Source organism: Ranitomeya imitator, chromosome 1 (assembly GCF_032444005.1).
Source record: "Ranitomeya imitator isolate aRanImi1 chromosome 1, aRanImi1.pri, whole genome shotgun sequence".
Classification (NCBI taxonomy): domain Eukaryota; kingdom Metazoa; phylum Chordata; class Amphibia; order Anura; family Dendrobatidae; genus Ranitomeya; species Ranitomeya imitator.
This window is the reverse complement of record NC_091282.1, coordinates 834,690,487-834,709,808: the sequence shown is the minus strand read 5'-3', so window position 1 is coordinate 834,709,808 and position 19,322 is coordinate 834,690,487.

Here is a 19,322-nt window from a genome sequence, read left to right as displayed (position 1 = left end):
TGTCCCTGGGCCCCCCCTCCCTCCCGCCCGCCTGTCCCTGGGCCCCCCTCCCTCCCGCCCGCCTGTCCCTGGGCCCCCCCTCCCTCCCGCCCGCCCGCCCGCCTGTCCCTGGGCCCCCCCTCCCTCCCGCCCGCCTGTCCCTGGGCCCCCCCTCCCTCCCGCCCGCCTGTCCCTGGGCCCCCCCTCCCTCCCGCCCGCCTGTCCCTGGGCCCCCCCTCCCTCCCGCCCGCCTGTCCCTGGGCCCCCCCTCCCGCCTGTCCCTGGGCCCCCCCTCCCTCCCGCCTGTCCCTGGGCCCCCCCTCCCTCCCGCCTGTCCCTGGGCCCCCCCTCCCTCCCTCCCGCCTGTCCCTGGGCCCCCCCTCCCTCCCTCCCGCCTGTCCCTGGGCCCCCCCTCCCTCCCGCCTGTCCCTGGGCCCCCCCTCCCTCCCTCCCGCCTGTCCCTGGGCCCCCCCTCCCTCCCTCCCGCCTGTCCCTGGGCCCCCCCTCCCTCCCTCCCGCCTGTCCCTGGGCCCCCCCTCCCTCCCTCCCGCCTGTCCCTGGGCCCCCCCTCCCTCCCTCCCGCCTGTCCCTGGGCCCCCCCTCCCTCCCTCCCGCCTGTCCCTGGGCCCCCCCTCCCTCCCTCCCGCCTGTCCCTGGGCCCCCCCTCCCTCCCTCCCGCCTGTCCCTGGGCCCCCCCTCCCTCCCTCCCGCCTGTCCCTGGGCCCCCCCTCCCTCCCGCCTGTCCCTGGGCCCCCCCTCCCTCCCGCCTGTCCCTGGGCCCCCCCTCCCTCCCGCCTGTCCCTGGATCCCCCGGACCACATTCCCGTCCGTCCCTGGATCCCCCGGACCACATTCCCGTCCGTCCCTGGGCCCAGGGACCACATTCCCGTCCGTCCCTGGGCCCCTCTCCTGACTGTTCCTGGACGGCCCCCCTCCTGCCTGTCTGCCCTCTCCTGGGCCGCCTGTCCCTGGACGGCGCTCTTCCTGCCTGTCCCTGGGCGGCTTTATGCTTTCGCCTTATTTCTAAATCTATTTACGGAGATCCCTTCCCTGAGTATACCCTCTTAGGCCAATTGAGGCCAGAGTTGCATTTGACAGTGGGCAAGGTCGTAGTAATTTTTTTTCTATAGCGCCAACATATTCTGCAGCACTGTATATTTCAGAGGCTACTTGATCAGACAATAGAGAATAACACACAACAGCTGAGAGATTTCCTGTCTTGCGTAGTGCATGTCGGGAAGTCTCTAAGGTCAGTGTGCAGAAGCTGCAGCGCTGACAGCTTATATGTCATGTAGATCTGGATGCTATAGAAGCGATCAGCCTGCACAAAATGAGTGTCCCATAGTGAGACACATAGTATCGCTGCGTCCGTAACGACCCGACCTATAATACTGTCCAACTAGTTAACCCCTTTAGTGAACACTATTAAAAAAAAAAAAAAAAAAAACGCTTTATCATACCGCTGAACAAAAAGTGGAATAGCGCGATCAAAAAGACGGATATAAATAAACATGGTACCGCTGAAAGCGTCATCTTGTCCCGCAAAAAACAAGGCACCGTACAGCATCATCACCGGAAAATTTTAAAAAAAGTTATAGCTCCCAGGATAAAGTGATGCAGAAATAATTACCTTTTGTATATAGTAACATAGATAAGGTTGAAGGAAGACTTGAAGTCCATCTAGTTCAACCCATAGCCTAACCTAACATGCTCTAACATGTTGATCCAGAGGAAGGCAAAAAAAAAAAACCATGTGGCAAAGAGTAAGCTCCACATTGGGGAAAAAAATTCCTTCCCAACTCCACATACGGCAATCAGACTAGTTCCCTGGATCCAACGCCCTATCAAGGAATCTAGTGTATAGAACATGTAACATTATACTTTTCAAGAAAGGCATCCAATCCCCTCTTAAATTTAACATCATACGGCAGAGAGTTCCATAGTCTCACTGCTCTTACAGTATATAATCCGCGTCTGTTATTATGCTTAAACCTTTTTTCCTCCAGACGTAGAGGATGCCCCCTTGTCCCTGTCTCAGGTCTGATTAAAAAGATCATCAGAAAGTTTTTATTGTTCAACAGTGCCACAACATAACAGAATGATATAAATGAGGTATCACTGTCATCGTACTGACCCGAAGAATAAAACTGCTTTATAATTCATGAATTTCTGCTTTTTGGTCATTCTACCTCACAAAAATAGGAATAAAAAGCGATCAAAAAATGTCATGTGCCCGAAAATAGTACCAATAAAAACGTCAACTCGTCCCGCAAAAAACGAGACATCACATGACTCTGTGTGCCAAAATATGGAAAAATTATAGCTCTCATAATGTGGCAATGCTAAAACTATTTTTTGCAATAAGAAGCATCTTTTAGTGTGTTACAGCATTCAAACATAAAAACCTGCTATAAATAGAAAATCCTACCCCCCATTATCACCCCGTTAGGGAAAAATAAATTTAAAAAAATGTACCGTATATACTCGAGTATAAGCCGAGATTTTCAGCCCAAATTTTTGGGCTGAAAGTGCCCCTCTCGGCGTATACTCGAGTCAAGGTGGGTGGCAGGGTCGGGGGGTGGGGGCACTGAGGCATACTTACCTAGTCCCAGCGTTCCTGGCGCTGTCCCTGCCGTCCCACGGTCTTCTGTGCTGCAGCTTCTTCCCCTCTTCAGCGGTCACGTGGGACCGCTCATTAGAGAAATGAATAGGCGGCTCCACCTCCCATAGGGGTGGAGCCGCCTATTCATTTCTCTAATCAGCGGTAACGGTGACCGCTGATAGAGAAAGAAGCTGCGGCACCGAAGACCGTGGGACAGGCAGAGGGAGCCGGACGTCGGGACCAGGTAAGTATCGCATATTTACCTGTCCCCGTTCCAGCCGCCGGGCGTCGCTCCAACTTCCCGGCGCCGCTCCGTCTTCCCGGCGTCTCTGCGCTCTGACTGTTAAGGTCAGAGGGTGCGATGACTCATATAGTGTGCGCGGCGCCCTCTGCCTGATCAGTCAGCGCAGAGAGACGCCGGAACGAGACGCCGGGAGCTGCAATCAAGAGAGGTGAGTATGGCTTTTTTTTTTTTTTATTGCAGCACAGATTTATGTGGAGCATCTATCGGGCAGTATGAACGGTGCAGAGCACTATATGGGGCACAGATATGGGGGCAGTATGAACGGTGCAGAGCATATATGGGGCACAGATATGGGGGCAGTATGAACAGTGCAGAGCACTATATGGGGCACAGATATGGGGGCAGTATGAACGGTGCAGAGCATATATGGGGCACAGATATGGGGGCAGTATGAACGGTGCACAGCACTATATGGGGCACAGATATGGGGGCAGTATGAACGGTGCAGAGCACTATATGGGGCACAGATATGGGGGCAATATGAACGGTGCAGAGCACTATATGGGGCACAGATATGGGGGCAGTATGAACGGTGCAGAGCACTATGGGGCACAGATATGGGGGCAATATGAACGGTGCAGAGCATACAGGGCACAGATATGGGGCAATATGAACGGTGCAGAGCACTATATGGCACAGATATGGGGAAATATGAACGGTGCAGAGCACTATATGGCAGAGCTATGGGGAAATATGAACGGTGCAGAGCACTATATGGCAGAGCTATGGGGAAATATGAACGGTGCAGAGCACTATATGGCAGAGCTATGGGGAAATATGAACGGTGCAGAGCACTATATGGCACAGCTATGGGGAAATATGAACGGTGCAGAGCACTATATGGCACAGCTATGGGGCAATAATGAACGGTGCAGAGCACTATATGGCACAGCTATGGGGAAATAATGAACGGTGCAGAGCACTATATGGCACAGCTATGGGGAAATAATGATCTATTTTTATTTTTGAAATTCACCGGTAAATGCTGCATTTCCACCCTAGGCTTATACTCCAGTCAATAGGTTTTCCCAGTTTTTTGTGGCAAAATTAGGGGGGTCAGCTTATACTCGAGTATATACGGTATTTATTTCCAGTTGGGGCTGGGTTTTGGGTTGGGGTTAGGGGTGTGTTTGGGTTAGGGTTGGAGTTAGAATTGGGGGGTTTCCACTGTTTAGGCACATCAGGGGCTCTCCAAACGCGACATGGCATCCGATCTCCATTCTAGCCAAATCTGCGTTGAAAGTCAAGCGGTGCTCCTTCCCTTCCGAACTCTGCCATGCGCCGAAACAGTGGTTTACCCCAACATATGGGGTATCGGCGTACTCAGGAGAAATTGCACAACAACTTTTGGGATCCAATTTCTCTTGTTACCCTTGTGAAAACACAAATTTGGGGGCTAAAAAATAATTTTTGTGGGGAAAAATTGATTTTTTATTTTCACGGCTCTGCATTCTAAACTGTAGTGAAACACTTGGGGGTTCACATTTCTCAGAACACATCTAGATAAGTTCCTTGGGGGGACTAGTTTCCAAAATGGTGTCACTTGGGGGGGGTCGACCGTTTAGGCACATCAGGGGCTCTGCAAACGCAACATGGCATCCCATCTCAATTCCAGCCAACTTTGCATTGAGAAGTCAAACAGTGCTTCTTCCCTTCCGAGCTCTGCCATGCACCCAAACAGTGGTTTACCCCCACACATGGGGTATCGGTTACTTGGGACAAATTGTACAACAACTTTTGGGGTCCAATTTCTCCTGTTACCCTTGGGAAAATAAAACAAATTGGATCTGAAGTAAATTTATTTTGGGAAAAAAAAAGTTATCTTTTTTTTTTAAGCATTCCAAAAATTCCTGTGTAGCACCTGAAGGGTTAAACTTCTTGAATGTTGTTTTGAGCACCTTGAGGGGTGCAGTTTTTAGAAAATACCCAAGTGTGACACCATTCTATCATATAGACCCCTTGAAGTGACTTCAAATGTGATGCGGTCCCTAAAAAAAAAAAAAAAAATGGTGTTGTAAAAATGAGAAATCGCTGGTCAACTTGTAACCCTTATAACCTAAAGCTAGGTTCACATTTGCGTTGTAGCGAGAACGGTCCCAAAAACGCTGCAGACAGCGTTCGAGGTCTGTCAGAAAATAACGGAACATCGCTAACGCATGCCGATAATGGCATGCGTTAGGGATGCATTACATACATTGCGGTCAATGGGTGCGCGAACGGATCCGTTACATTGCGGCGCTATGTAACGGATTCCGTCAGCGGAAACTCACGCAATGTGAACCTAGCCTAACAAAAAAAAATTTTGGTTCCAAAATTGTGCTGATGTAAAGTAGACATGTGGGAAATGTTACTTATGTATTTTGTGTGACATACTGTATCTGAGTGATTTAAGGACATGAAAATTCAAAGTTGGAAAATTGCGAAATTTTAGCCAAACTTCCATTTTTTTTTTTCACAAATAAATACAAGTAATATCAAAGAAATGTTACCACTATCATGAAGTACAATATGTCACGAGAAAACAATGTCAGAATCATCAGGATCCAGTGAAGCGTTCCAGAGTTATAACCTCATAAAGGGACAGTGGTCAGAATTGTAAAATCTGGCCTGGTCATTAACGTGCAAACCCCCCTTGGGGGGGTAAAGGGGTTAAATTATTTTTCATATTTTATACCATGAAAAATTTTAATATTTTAAAAAATTAATACTTTACATTTTTTTCAATTGTTGAGATTTTTTTTTTTATGGCGCTTACCCTTTAAAGAGGTCCTGTCACCATTTGAAAAGTGGTTATTTTTAGTTGTTAGGGGGAAGTAGAAGGGCTCAGCAATAATTTAACATGGACATGATGAAATTGAGTTTCTTAGGTTAACAATGGCAATGTAAAATTAAAAGCAAAACCACAAAAAGAGGAATAAATAACATTCACCCCAAAATACAAGAATTAACACTACAAAAAAGGGCCGCAGTATTTACCTGCCCAGGTCTCAGAACCAATGCAGGATGCAGCAAACCCATATTGTGAAGATGGCGGCAACAAATACTGATAGGCAACCACTCACTCCCTACCAAACCATGGCGGGGGTGAGTACTTAGTATTAGATTGCGCACACAAAAGGCTTGTATAGCGCACTGGTCACACATGTATAGTACAGAGGCTGGCTTACAGCCTATTAGTAAAGGTACCGTCACACATAACGATATCGTTAACGATATCGCTGCTTTTTGTGATGTAGCAACGATATCGTTAACAAAATCGTTATGCGTGACAGCGACCAACGATCAGGCCCCTGCTGGGAGATCGTTGGTCGCTGGGGAAAGTCCAGAACTTTATTTTGTCGCTGGATCTCCCGCTGACATCGCTGAATCGGCGATGTCGTCTCTGGTAACCAGGGTAAATATCGGGTTACTAAGCGCAGGGCCGCACTTAGTAACCCGATGTTTACCCTGGTTACCGTTGTAAATGTAAAAAACCAAACACTACATACTTACATTCCCGGTGTCTGGTCACGTCCCTCGCCGTCAGCTTCCCGCACTGACTGGTGAGCGCCGGCCAGCCGTAAAGCACAGCGGTGACGTCACCGCTGTACTTTACGGCCGGCGCTCAGTCAGTGCGGGAAGCTGAAGGCGAGGGACATGACCAGACACTGGGAATGTAAGTATGTAGTGTTTGTTTTTTTACATTTACAACGGTAACCAGGGTAAACATCGGGTTACTAAGCGTGGCCCTGCGCTTAGTAACCCGATATTCACACAGACAGCTCTCCAGCGACCAACGATGCCGAGGTAACCAGGGTAAACATCGGGTTACTAAGCACAGGGCCGCGCTTAGTAACCCGATGTTTACCCTGGTTACCAGCGTAAAAAAAACAAACACTACATACTTACATTCCGGTGTCTGTCCCTTGCCGTCTGATTCCCGCACTGACTGACTGCCGGCCGTAAAGTGAAAGCAGAGCACAGCGCGCTGTGCTCTGCTTTCACTTTACGTCCGGCAGTCAGTGCGGGAAGCAGACGGCAAGGGACCTGACGGACACCGGAATGTAAGTATGTAGTGTTTTTTTTTTTTTTTTTTTTTTTTTTACATTTACGATGGTAACCAGGATAAACATCGGGTTACTAAGTGCGGCCCTGCGCTTAGTAACCCGATGTTTACCCTGGTTACAAGCGAACGCATCGCTGGATCGGTGTCACACACACCGATCCAGCGACGAAAGAATGTTCCAAACGATCTGCTACGACGTACGATTCTCAGCAGGATCCCTGATCGCTGCTGCGTGTCACACAGCGATATCGTATGGATATCGCTGGAACGTCACGAATCGTACCGTCGTAGCGACAAAAGTGCCACTGTGTGACGGTACCCTTAGAGTCTGACGGCTGTTGTAACCTGTTCAGAAGTTAGAGGCATTTAGGTGGTAAAAATACACATTTTCATTTGTCATGCCACTTAGCATTAAATCCTGAAAATCACCTGAAGGGTTAATACACTACCTGACTGCAGTTTTCAATATGTCAGGGGGTGCGGTTTCTAAAATGTTATCACTTTTGGGGGTTTCCCAATATATAGGACTCCTAAAGGCACTTCAAACACGGATAGGTCCCTAACAAAATAAATTTTGTATATTTCCTTAGAAAAATAAAAAATTACTGCTACATTTTTAAACCTCCTAAAATGCTAACAAAATAAAAGAACATTTTACAAATGGTGCTGATGTAAAGTCGACATGTGGGAAATGTTATTTATTAATGTATTGCCTTGGTATGACTATCTGAATTAATCATTCAAAGTTTGAAAATTGCTAATTTTTTTTTTACATTTTTCTCAAATTTCTGATATTTTTTTTTATAAATAAACACAAAACACATCGACCTAAATTTACCATCATCATAAAGTATAATGTGTCATGAAAAAACAAACTCAAAATCACTGGGATTTGTTGAAGCGTTAAGGTACCTTCACACATAACGATATCGTTGCTATTTGTGACGTAGCAACAATATCGTTAATGAAATCGTTATGTGTGACAGCGACCAACGATCAGGCCCTTGCTGGGAGATCGTTGGTCGCTGAATAAAGTCCAGAACTTTATTTGGTCGCTGGACTCCTGCTGACATCGCTGGATCGGCGTGTGTGACACCGATCCAGCGATGTCTTCACTGGTAACCAGGGTAAACATCGGGTAACTAAGCGCAGGGCCGCGCTTAGTAACCCGATGTTTACCCTGGTTACCATGCTAAAAGTAAAAAAAAAACAAACACTAGATACTTACCTACAGCCGTCTGTCCTCCAGCGCTGTGCTCTGCTCTCCTCCTGTACTGGCTGTGAGCCGGAAAGCAGAGCGGTGACGTCACCGCTCTGCTTTCCGGCTCACAGACAGTACAGGAGGAGTGCAGAGAAGCAGAGCGCAGCGCTGGAGGACAGACAGCGGTAGGTAAGTATCTAGTGTTTGTTTTTTTTACTTTTAGCATGGTAACCAGGGTAAACATCGGGTTACTAAGCGCGGCCCTGCGCTTAGTTACCCAATGTTTACCCTGGTTACCGGCATCGTTGGTCGCTGGAGAGCGGTCTGTGTGACAGCTCTCCAGCGACCAAACAGCGACGCTGCAGCGATCCGGATCGTTGTCGGTATCGCTGCAGCGTCGCTTAATGTGAAGGGGCCTTTAGTTACCACAAATTGACACTAGTGAGATTTCAAAAATTTGGCTCCGTCACGAAGGGGTTAGTGGGGGGGGGAGGGGTCTTCATGTGGTGCTCTGACTAGCTATTCATCTCTGTGCGCTTACGACAGGTCACTGATCCCTCAGTGACCTGCCCGCTATTTTACATACTGATTATTATATGTATTGCAAAAAAAAAAACGGTGGCATCGAGCATGATCACATGTTTTCAAAATAGCTCCGCCTGCACAGTGGCCTCTATCAACGACCCTAATAGATGCTACTGCACAGGTGGCACCATTTTCCTAGAGAAAAAAATGGTCTCCACCAAGATGGCGCCACCTGCACAGTTGCATCTATCGCAGGGATGGGCAATTAATTTTCCCAAGGGACCATTTAATCTACTGTAACTGTTGTGGGGGGCCAAACTTAATTCTGCTTATTATGGTTTTCTAAAAATATTTAGAATTGAGAGTCCTCAGTGGTTGATACCTTTTAATGGCTAACTGAAAAGATGGTAACAAATTGCAAGCTTTCGAGACTACACAGGTCTCTTCATCAGGCAAAGACTAATTTGTTTGTCTTTGCCTGATGAAGAGACCTATGTAGTCTCGAAAGCTTGCAATTTGTTACCATCTTTTCAGTTAGCCATTAAAAGGTATCAACCACTGAGGACTCTCAATTCTAAATATTTTTCTATCTACTGGCTAACACGGTACCAAGATATATTTCTTTCCTGTATCAATATGGTTTTCTAATCATTTTTATCACTTACCGTAATATTGAGCAGAATTAAGTATGTTGACTAGTTTCTACTGCGAATACATGTTACAATGGCTCTTAATGTAACTTGTAGTTTTAGCAGCAAAAAACAACCACATAATTGAATGCTTTTTATAAAGCTTATATAAAGCAGTAAATCATACTGCTGCTGCTATTCAGCCCTTATATAGTGATCAACAGCTCCCAATACAATATGATGTCCCAGCACAGTGTAATGTCCCCACTCAGCCTCTTTACACAGTTATATATCCCTAAACAGCCACTTAGTCACAATAATGTCCCCACACAGCCCTCTTACACAGTATTATGTCCCCACACACCTCGCTAAGGCTGGATTCACATTTGCGTTTGGGGGCTTTGTGGAGGGCTGCGTACATCCTGCGTTAAGCCCCGCTTAACTCCAGATACTTCTGCATGCTTCCTGCGTACGTCTTTAACCCCTTAATCCCATATGACGTACTATCCCGTCAAGGTGCCCTGGGACTTAATTCCCAGTGACGGGATAGTACGTCATACGCGATCGGCCGCGCTCACGGGGGTAGCGCGGCTGGGTGTCAGCTGCTTATCACAGCTGACACCCGGCACATTAACCCCCGGCACACCGCGATCAAACATGATCGCAGTGTGCCGGCGGCGCAGGAAAGCATCGCGCAGGGAGGGGGCTCCCTGCGAGCTTCCCTGAGACCCCCGCAGCAACGCGATGTGATCACACTGTTGAGGGTCTCCTACCTTCCTCCCTGCAGCAAGGCCCGGATCCAAAATGGCCGCGGCATCCGGGTCCTGCAGGGAGGGAGGTGGCTTACCAAGTGCCTGCTCAGAGCAGGCGCTTGGTAAGGCTGCAGTGCTCTTGAGACAGATCGCTGATCTGACAGAGTGCTGTGCACTGTCAGATCAGCGATCTGTGATGTCCCCCCCCTGGGACAAAGTAAAAAAGTAAAAGAAAAAAAAAAAAATTATTCCCATAAATACATTTCTTTATCTAACTAAAAAAAAAAAAAAAAAAGTACACATATTTAGTATCGCCACGTCCGTAACGACCCCAGCTATAAAACGGTCCCACTAGTTAACCCCTTCAGTAAACACCGTAAGGAAAAAAGAGACAAAAAAACGCTTCATTATCATACCGCCGAACAAAAACTGGAATAACATGCGATCAAAAAGACGGATATAAATAACCATGGTACCGCTGGAAACGTCCTCTTGTCCTGCAAAAAACGAGCCACAATACAGCATCATCAGCAAAAAAATTAAAAGTTATAGTCCTGAGAATAAAGTGATGCCAAAATAATTATTTTTTCTACAAAAGTTTTTATCGTATAAAAGCGCCAAAACATAAAAAAATGATATAAATGAGGTGTCGCTGTAATCGTACTGACCCGAAGAATAAAACTGCTTTATCCATTTTACCAAATGCAGAACGGTATAAACGGCTCCCCCAAAAGAAATTCATGAATAGCTTGTTTTTGGTCATTCTGCCTCACAAAAATCGGAATAAAAAGCGATCAAAAAATGTCACATGCCCGAAAATGTTACCAATAAAAACGTCAACTCGTCCCGCAAAAAACAAGACCTCACATGACTCTGTGGACCAAAATATGGAAAAATTATAGGTCTCAAAATGTGGAGACGCAAAAACTTTTTTGCTATAAAAAAGCGTCTTTTAGTGTGACAGCTGCCAATCATAAAAATCTGCTATAAAAGTAAATCGAACCCCCCTTCATCACCCCCTTAGTTAGGGAAAAATAATAAAATAAAAAAAATGTATTTATTTCCATTTTCCCGCTGGGGTTGGGGCTAGGGTTGGAGCTAAAGTCAGGGTTGGGGCTAAAGTTAGGGTTTGGATTACATTTACGGTTGGGATTAGGGTTTGGATTAGAGTTAGGGGTGTGGTGGTTAGGGTTACTGTTGGGATTAGGGTTTCAGTTATAATTGGGGGGTTCCCACTGTTTAGGCACATCAGGGGCTCTCCAAACGCGACATGGCGCCCGATCTCAATTCCAGCCAATTCTGCGTTGAAAAAGTAAAACAGTGCTCCTTCCCTTCCGAGCTCTCCCGTGCGCCCAAACAGGGGTTTACCCCAACATATGGGGTATCAGCGTACTCGGGACAAATTGGACAACAACTTTTGGGGTCCAAGTTCTCTTGTTACCCTTGGGAAAATAAAAATTTGGGGGGCTAAACATCATTTTTGTGGGAAAAAAAAGTTTTTGTTTTTTTTTCACGGCTCTGCGTTGTAAACTGTAGTGAAACACTTGTGTTGTGAGAACTTTGAACCCCCCATCTAGATAAGTTCCTTGGGGGGTCTAGTTTACAATATGGGGTCACTTGTGGGGGGTTTCTACCGTTTGGGTACATCAGGGGCTCTGCAAATGCAACGTGACGCCTGCAGACCAATCCATCTAAGTCTGCATTCCAAATGGCGCTCCTTCCCTTCCGAGCTCTGCCATGCGCCCAAACGGTGGTGTCCCCCCCCCCCCCCACATATGGGGTATCAGCGCTCTCAGGACAAATTGGACAACTTTTGGTGTCCAATTTCTTGGGAAAATATAAAACTGGGGGCTAAAAAATAATTTTTGTGGGAAAAAATGATTTTTTATTTTCACGGCTCTTTGTTATAAACTGTAGTGAAACACTTGGGGGTTCAAAGCTCAAACCCACAAGTGTTTCACTACAGTTTATAACGCAGAGCCGTGAAAATAAAAATAATTTTTTTTGCCCTCAAAAATGTTTTTTAGCCCCCCCAATTTTTTTTCCCATGGGTAACAAGAGAAATTGGACCCCAGAAGTTGTTGTCCAAGTACGCTGATACCCCATATATTGGGCGTTTATACCGTTACACGTTTGGTAAAATTGATAAAGTTTTATTGTTCGGGTCAGTACGATTACAGCGATACCTCATTTATATGAATTTTTGTTTTGGTGCTTTTATACGATAACTATTTTTTATAGAATAAATAATTATTTTTGCATCGCTTTATTCTGAGGACTGTAACTTTTTTTTATTTTTTCACTGATGATGCTGTATGGCAGCTTGTTTTTGGCCGGACAAGATGACGTTTTCAGCGGTACCATGGTTATTTATATCCATCTTTTTGATCACGTGTTATTCCACTTTTTGTTTGGCGGTAAGATAATAAAGCGTCTTGCCTCTTTTTTTTTTTTTTTTCTTTTTTTTTTTTTTTTTTACAGTGTTCACTGAAGGGGTTAACTAGCGGGACAGTTTTATAGGTGGGGTTGTTACGAATGCGGCGATACTAAATTATTATTTAGATAAATGTATTTATGGGTAATATATATATTATATTTTTTTTCTCTTTATTTAGGATTTTTTTTTTATTACACATGTGAATATTTTTAAATTTTTTTAACTTTATAACATTGCCCCAAGGGGGGCATCATGTTATAGTGACGGATCGGTGATCTGACACTTTGCACAGCACTGTCAGATCAGCGATCTGACATGCTGGGCTGCAGGCTTACCAGGGCTGAGCAGGCGCTGGTAAGCCACCTCCCTGCAGGACCCAGTTGTAGCCCCGTGACCATTTTGGATCCGTGGCCTGCAGGGAGAAGAAGGTAGGAGACCCTCAGAACAACGCGATCACATCGCGTTGGTCTCAGGGAAGCACGCATGGAGCCCCCTCCCTGCGCAATGCTTCCCTATGCCGCCAGAACACTGCGATCATGTTTGATCGCAGTGTGCCGGGGGTCAATGTGGCGGGGGTGGTCCGTGACCGCTCCTGGCATAGTGCCGGATGTCAGCTGCGATAGCAGACACTCGGCCGTGCTTTCCCTGTGAGCGCGGCCGATCGCATATGACGTACTATCTCGTCATTGGGAATTAAGTCCCAGGTCACCTCGACGGGATAGTACGTCATATGGGATTAAGGGGTTAACAGAGCAAAGGACCATATAGCACAAGACACAATTACCTTCCTGCCTCACAACTTTTGCAATCCCCTTTAGAGTTCATTTCATGTAGATGTTATCCTGAGTTCATGGATCCAATTGGGAGTTCAGTGCTCTAAGGGTATGTTTCCGCGGTCAGTAAACACTGCGGATTGGATGCTGCATACAGCTGCAGCGTCCAATCCGCAGCGGACAAATGTTACAGCATAGTGGATGGGATTTTATGAAATCCCATCTCCACTATGTGTGTAACCAGACATGCGGCACGTCTTTCTAGACAGTAGCATGTCTATTTACGATGCAGAGACACTCAGTCTCGGCAAGATAAATATCAAATTTCCAATGCATTGGACGCGGTGATTCTGCACGGTTCAATGAACACATGCGGAATCACCGTGCGTGCAAAAGTCGGCAGCGCTTTGGACGGAGCGGACATGTGCTGCGTCCAAAGTGCTGCCTAATCCTGAATGTGGAAACATATCCTTATAATACATGCAATGTCCATGTTGACTCCCAACAATGAGCATACCACTGGTGTGTACGGGGGAAGTGCTTTCTGTAGCTTGCCGGTACTGACTCTTTAACCCCTCTGTGACCTTAGACGTACTATCCCGTCGAGGTGCCCTGGGCTTAGTACGTCATAGCGATCGGCGGCGCTCACGGGGGGAGCGCCGCCGATCGCGGCCGGGTGTCAGCTGCTTATCGCAGCTGACATCCGGCACTATGTGCCAGGAGCGGTCACGGACCGCCCCCGGCACATTAACCCCTGGCACACCGCGATCAAACATGATCGCGATGTGCCGGCGGTGCAGGGAAGCACCGCGCAGGGAGGGGGCTCCCTGCGGGCTTCCCTGAGCCCCCGCAGCAACGCGATGTGATCGCGTTGCTGCGGGGGTCTTACCTCCCTCCCTCCCTGCTCCAGGCCCGGATCCAAGATGGCCGCGGATCCGGGTCCTGCAGAGAGGGAGGTGGCTTCACAGCCTGCTCAGAGCAGGCACTGTGAAGCCTGCAGCGCTGCTAGTCAGATCAGTGATCTGACAGAGTGCTGTGCAAACTGTCAGATCACTGATCTGTGATGTCCCCCCCTGGGACAAAGTAAAAAAGTAAAAAAAAATTTTTCCAAATGTGTAAAAAAAAAAAAAAAAAAAATCCAAAATAATGAAAAAAAAAAAAATATATTATTCCCATAAATACATTTCTTCATCTAAAAAAAAAAAAAAACCAATAAAAGTGCACATATTTAGTATCGCCGCGTCCGTAACGGCCCGACCTATAAAACTGGCCCACTAGTTAACCCCTTCAGTAAACACCGTAAGAAAAAAAAAAAAACGAGGCAAAAAACAACGCTTTATTATTATACCGCCGAACAAAAAGTGGAATAACACGCGATCAAAAAGACAGATATAAATAACCATGGTACCGCTGAAAGCGTCATCTTGTCCCGCAAAAAACGAGCCGCCATACATCATGATCAGCAAAAAAATAAAAAAGTTATAGTCCTGAGAATAAAGCGATGACAAAATAATTATTTTTTCTGTAAAATAGTTTTTATCATAAAAAAGCACCAAAACATAAAAAAATGATATAAATGAGGTATCGCTGTAATCGTACTGACCCGAAGAATAAAACTGCTTTATCAATTTTACCAAACGCGGAACGGTATAAACGCCTCCCCCAATAGAAATTCATGAATAGCTGGTTTTTGGTCATGCTTCCTCACAAAAATCGGAATAAAAAGCGATCAAAAAATGTCACGTGCCCGAAAATGTTTTCAATAAAAACGTCAACTCGTCCCGCAAAAAACAAGACCTCACATGACTCTGTGGACTAAAATATGGAAAAATTATAGCTCTCAAAATGTGGTATTGCAAAAAATATTTTTTGCAATAAAAAGCGTCTTTCAGTGTGTGACGGCTGCCAATCATAAAAATCCGCTAAAAAACTCGCTATAAAAGTACCGTAAATCAAACCCCCCTTCATCACCCCCTTAGTTAGGGAAAAATAAAAAAATATATATTTATTTCCATTTTCCCGTTAGGGCTAGGGTTAGGGCTAGGGTTAGGGCTAGGGTTAGGGTTGGGGCTAGAGTTAGGGTTCGGGTTGGGGCTAAAGTTAGGGTTTAGATTACATTTACGGTTGGGAATAGGGTTGGGATTAGGGTTAGGGGTGTGTCAGGGTTAGAGGTGTGGTTAGGGTTACCGTTGGAATTAGGGTTAGGGGTGTGTTTAGATTAGGGTTTCAGTTATAATTGGGGGGTTTCCACTGTTTCGGCACATCAGGGGCTCTCCAAACACGACATGGCGTCCGATCTCAATTCCAGCCAATTCTGCGTTGAAAAAGTAAAACAGTGCTCCTTCCCTTCCGAGCTCTCCCGTGTGCCCAAACAGGGGTTTACCCCAACATATGGGGCATCAGCGTACTCAGGACAAATAGGACAACAACTTTTGTGGTCCAATTTCTCCTGTTACCCTTGGGAAAATACAAAACTGGGGGCTAAAAAATAATTTTTGTGGAAAAAAAATATTTTTTATTTGCACGGCTCTGCGTTATAAACTGTAGTGAAATACTTGGGGGTTCAAAGCTCTCACAACACATCAAGATGAGTTCCTTAGGGTGTCTACTTTCCAAAATGGTGTCACTTGTGGGGGATTTCTACTGTTTAGGTACATTAGGGGCTCTGCAAACGCAATGTGACGCCTGCAGACCATTCCATCTAAGTTTGCATTCCAAATGGCGCTCCTTCCCTTCCGAGCCCTCCCATGCGCCCAAACGGTGGTTCCCCCCCCACATATGGGGTATCAGCGTACTCAGGACAAATTGGACAACAACTTTTGGGGTCCAATTTCTCCTGTTACCCTAGGGAAAATACAAAACTGGGGGCTAAGAAATAATTTTTGTGGGAAAACAAAAAGATTTTTTATTTTCACGGCTCTGCGTTATAAACTGTAGTGAAACACTTGGGGGTTCAAAGTTCTCACAACAAATCTAGATAAGTTCATTGAGGGGTCTAGTTTCCAATATGGGGTCACTTGTGGGGGGTTTCTACTGTTTAGGTACATTAGGGGCTCTGCAAACACAATGTGACGCCTGCAGACCAATCCATCTAAGTCTGCATTCCAAATGATGCTCCTTCCCTTCCGAGCCCTCCCATGCGCCCAAACGGTGGTTCCCCCCCCCACATATGGGGTATCAGCGTACTCAGGACAAATTGGACAACAACTTTTGGGGTCCAATTTCTCCTGTTACCCTAGGGAAAATACAAAACTGGGGGCTAAAAAATAATTTTTGTGGGAAAAAAATTTTGTTTTATTTTTATGGCTCTGCATTATAAACTTCTGTGAAGCACTTGGTGGGTCAAAGTGCTCACCACACCTCTAGATAAGTTCCTTAGGGGGTCTACTTTCCAAAATGGTGTCACTTGTGGGGGGTTTCAATGTTTAGGCACATCAGTGGCTCTCCAAACGCAACATGGCGTCCCATCTCAATTCCTGTCAATTTTGCATTGAAAAGTCAAACGGCGCTCCCTCCCTTCTGAGCTCTCCCATGCGCCCAAACAGTGGTTTACTGCCACATATGGGGTATCAGCGTACTCAGGACAAATTGGTCAACAACTTTTGGGGTCCATTTTCTCCTGTTACCCTTGGTAAAATAAAACAAATTGGAGCTGAAGTAAATTTTTTGTGTAAAAAAGTTAAATGTTCATTTTTATTTAAACATTCCAAAAATTCCTATTAAACACCTGAAGGGTTAATAAACTTCTTGAATGTGGTTTTGAGCACCTTGAGGTGTGCAGTTTTTAGAATGGTGTCACACTTGGGTATTTTCTATCATATAGACCCCTCAAAATGACTTCAAATGAGATGTGGTCCCTAAAAAAAAAAATGGTGTTGTAAAAATGAGAAATTGCTGGTCAACTTTTAACCCTTATAACTCCCTAACAAAAAAAAAATTTGGTTCCAAAATTATGCTGATGTAAAGGAGACATGTGGGAAATGTTACTTATTAAGTATTTTGTGTGACATATCTCTGTGATTTAATTGCATAAAAATTCAAAGTTTGAAAATTGCGAAATTTTCAAAATTTTTGCCAAATTTCCGTTTTTTTCACAAATAAGCGCAGGTACTATCAAAGAAATTTTACCACTATCATGAAGTACAATATGTCACGAGAAAACAATGTCAGAATCACCAGGATCCGTTGAAGCGTTCCAGAGTTACAACCTCATAAAGGGACAGTGGTCAGAATTGTAAAAATTGGCCTGGTCATTGACGTGCAAACCACCCTTGGGGGTAAAGGGGTTAAATCAACTTTTTCAGAGCTGCATGAGGGTTTTTTTTTTTTTACCACACATTTTGCAGTTTTAATTGGTACCGTTTTAAAGTATGTGACTTTTTAAAATTTTTTTTTTTTTTTTTTAACTTAAAGTAGTTGTCCACTACGAGGGCAACCCCTACAAAATCTGAATGTTTGCCCCAGTCTAAAAACCAATTCTGGTGAATTCTGGCTCCTGTGCTGTCGGCACTGGTGTTCCTGGGGTTCATGTGAGGTTGTTACATCACGTGAGCCCTGTGCCCAATCAGTGCTGTCATTACTGTCCCCACCTTCAGACTCGGGCTATATGCACACGTTGCAGATTTGACTGTGGAATTTTCTGTGCAGATTCTGCATTTCTTGGCAGAAAACGCAGGACAGTCTGTACCTTTTTTTTAGTATGTGCACACGTTGCAGATTTTTTGTGCGGATTTCTTCTTTTTTTTTTTTTTTTACCCCTGCAGATTTCTATTATGGAATGGGTGCAGAAACGCAGCAGATCTGAAAAAGAATTGACATGGTCGTTTTTTGAATCTGCTGCGTTTTCCGTGCAGATTTTTCCGCACCATTAGCACAGCATTTTTTTTTGCCATTGATTTACATTGTACTGTAAGTCACTTGCAGATCTGCAGCGTTTCTGCGCGGAAAAAAAAGGTGCAGATGCAGGAAACCTGCAATGTGTGCACATAGCCTTATTGAACATCAACAGGGAGCCAGGGCTGTGGTTCCTCTGACTTCCTGACGCTGTTCGATTTGTCTAAAGGCGGGAACAGGGACGCCCTGGGAAGCTTTTCTTGTTGCTGCACGTTTGGGGAAAAAAGGCAAATGAGTTATCAAAACGTATTTCTTCAAAACTGAATTAATAGAAAACTAAAGCTTGGCATGCAAAAAAAAAAAAGCCCTGGTGCGCCACGTTCCAACTATGTTGCAAAGTGGCTACAAATCAGAAGAGGCACCATGGATTGCGATATGTAGGAGGAAGTTCACAGGGCTCCTGTCTGTCTGGTGGTCAGACTACTGACTTGGCTGCTGGACCAATCAATTACCTCATTTCTATTTAATTAAAAAACTTCACCTTCAGGAACATTCATTTTTCTGTCAGATCCCATAAACAGTGTCACCTGTGCTGGTTGTCAAAATGTATTATGGTTTTCTTTTTGTTTCTCTTGCAGATTACGGACTGGTTCCTGATCCGCATGTGAAAGATGGACGCCATGAGACTTTGTTTGTGGCCCCTATTTGTTCTGTCGATAAAAAGAGTTGGACTATACAATTAAAGATTGTTTTTAAGTTATTTCAAATAAAAGTTTCTAAAATTTTCATTTACCGTAAATGATTGTAAATACTGTACAATATTTAAAATCATGTCTTTGGTATTTTGTTCTCTTCCCCTATGCCATTGTCATTTGGAGACCATACAGAAATATCAGCCTAAAAATTTTCCTGCTATATTTGGCCAAATATTTTCATTAACTCGCCCCTAACATTATGGCTGGAGCTTCTTCTCTTTGCTGCTGCTGTGATGTTAGGTGGCAATGATATTGTTGCTGCTCAACTGCTTTTCCAGGTTTGTGTCTTTCTGGAGAGCAGTTTTTTCTTGCTTTTTTTACGGTGATAAGTTTTGTTAAGAAAAAGCAGTGAAAGGTCTGCAGTATATATCACAAAGGAAACTCTGCTATGCATCTATCATTTACGATGCCTATTGCTGTGTATTCATCATGTAGGAGACACGAGTGCTGCGTTTATCATAGCAGGATGGGACCGAAGACTGCGTTC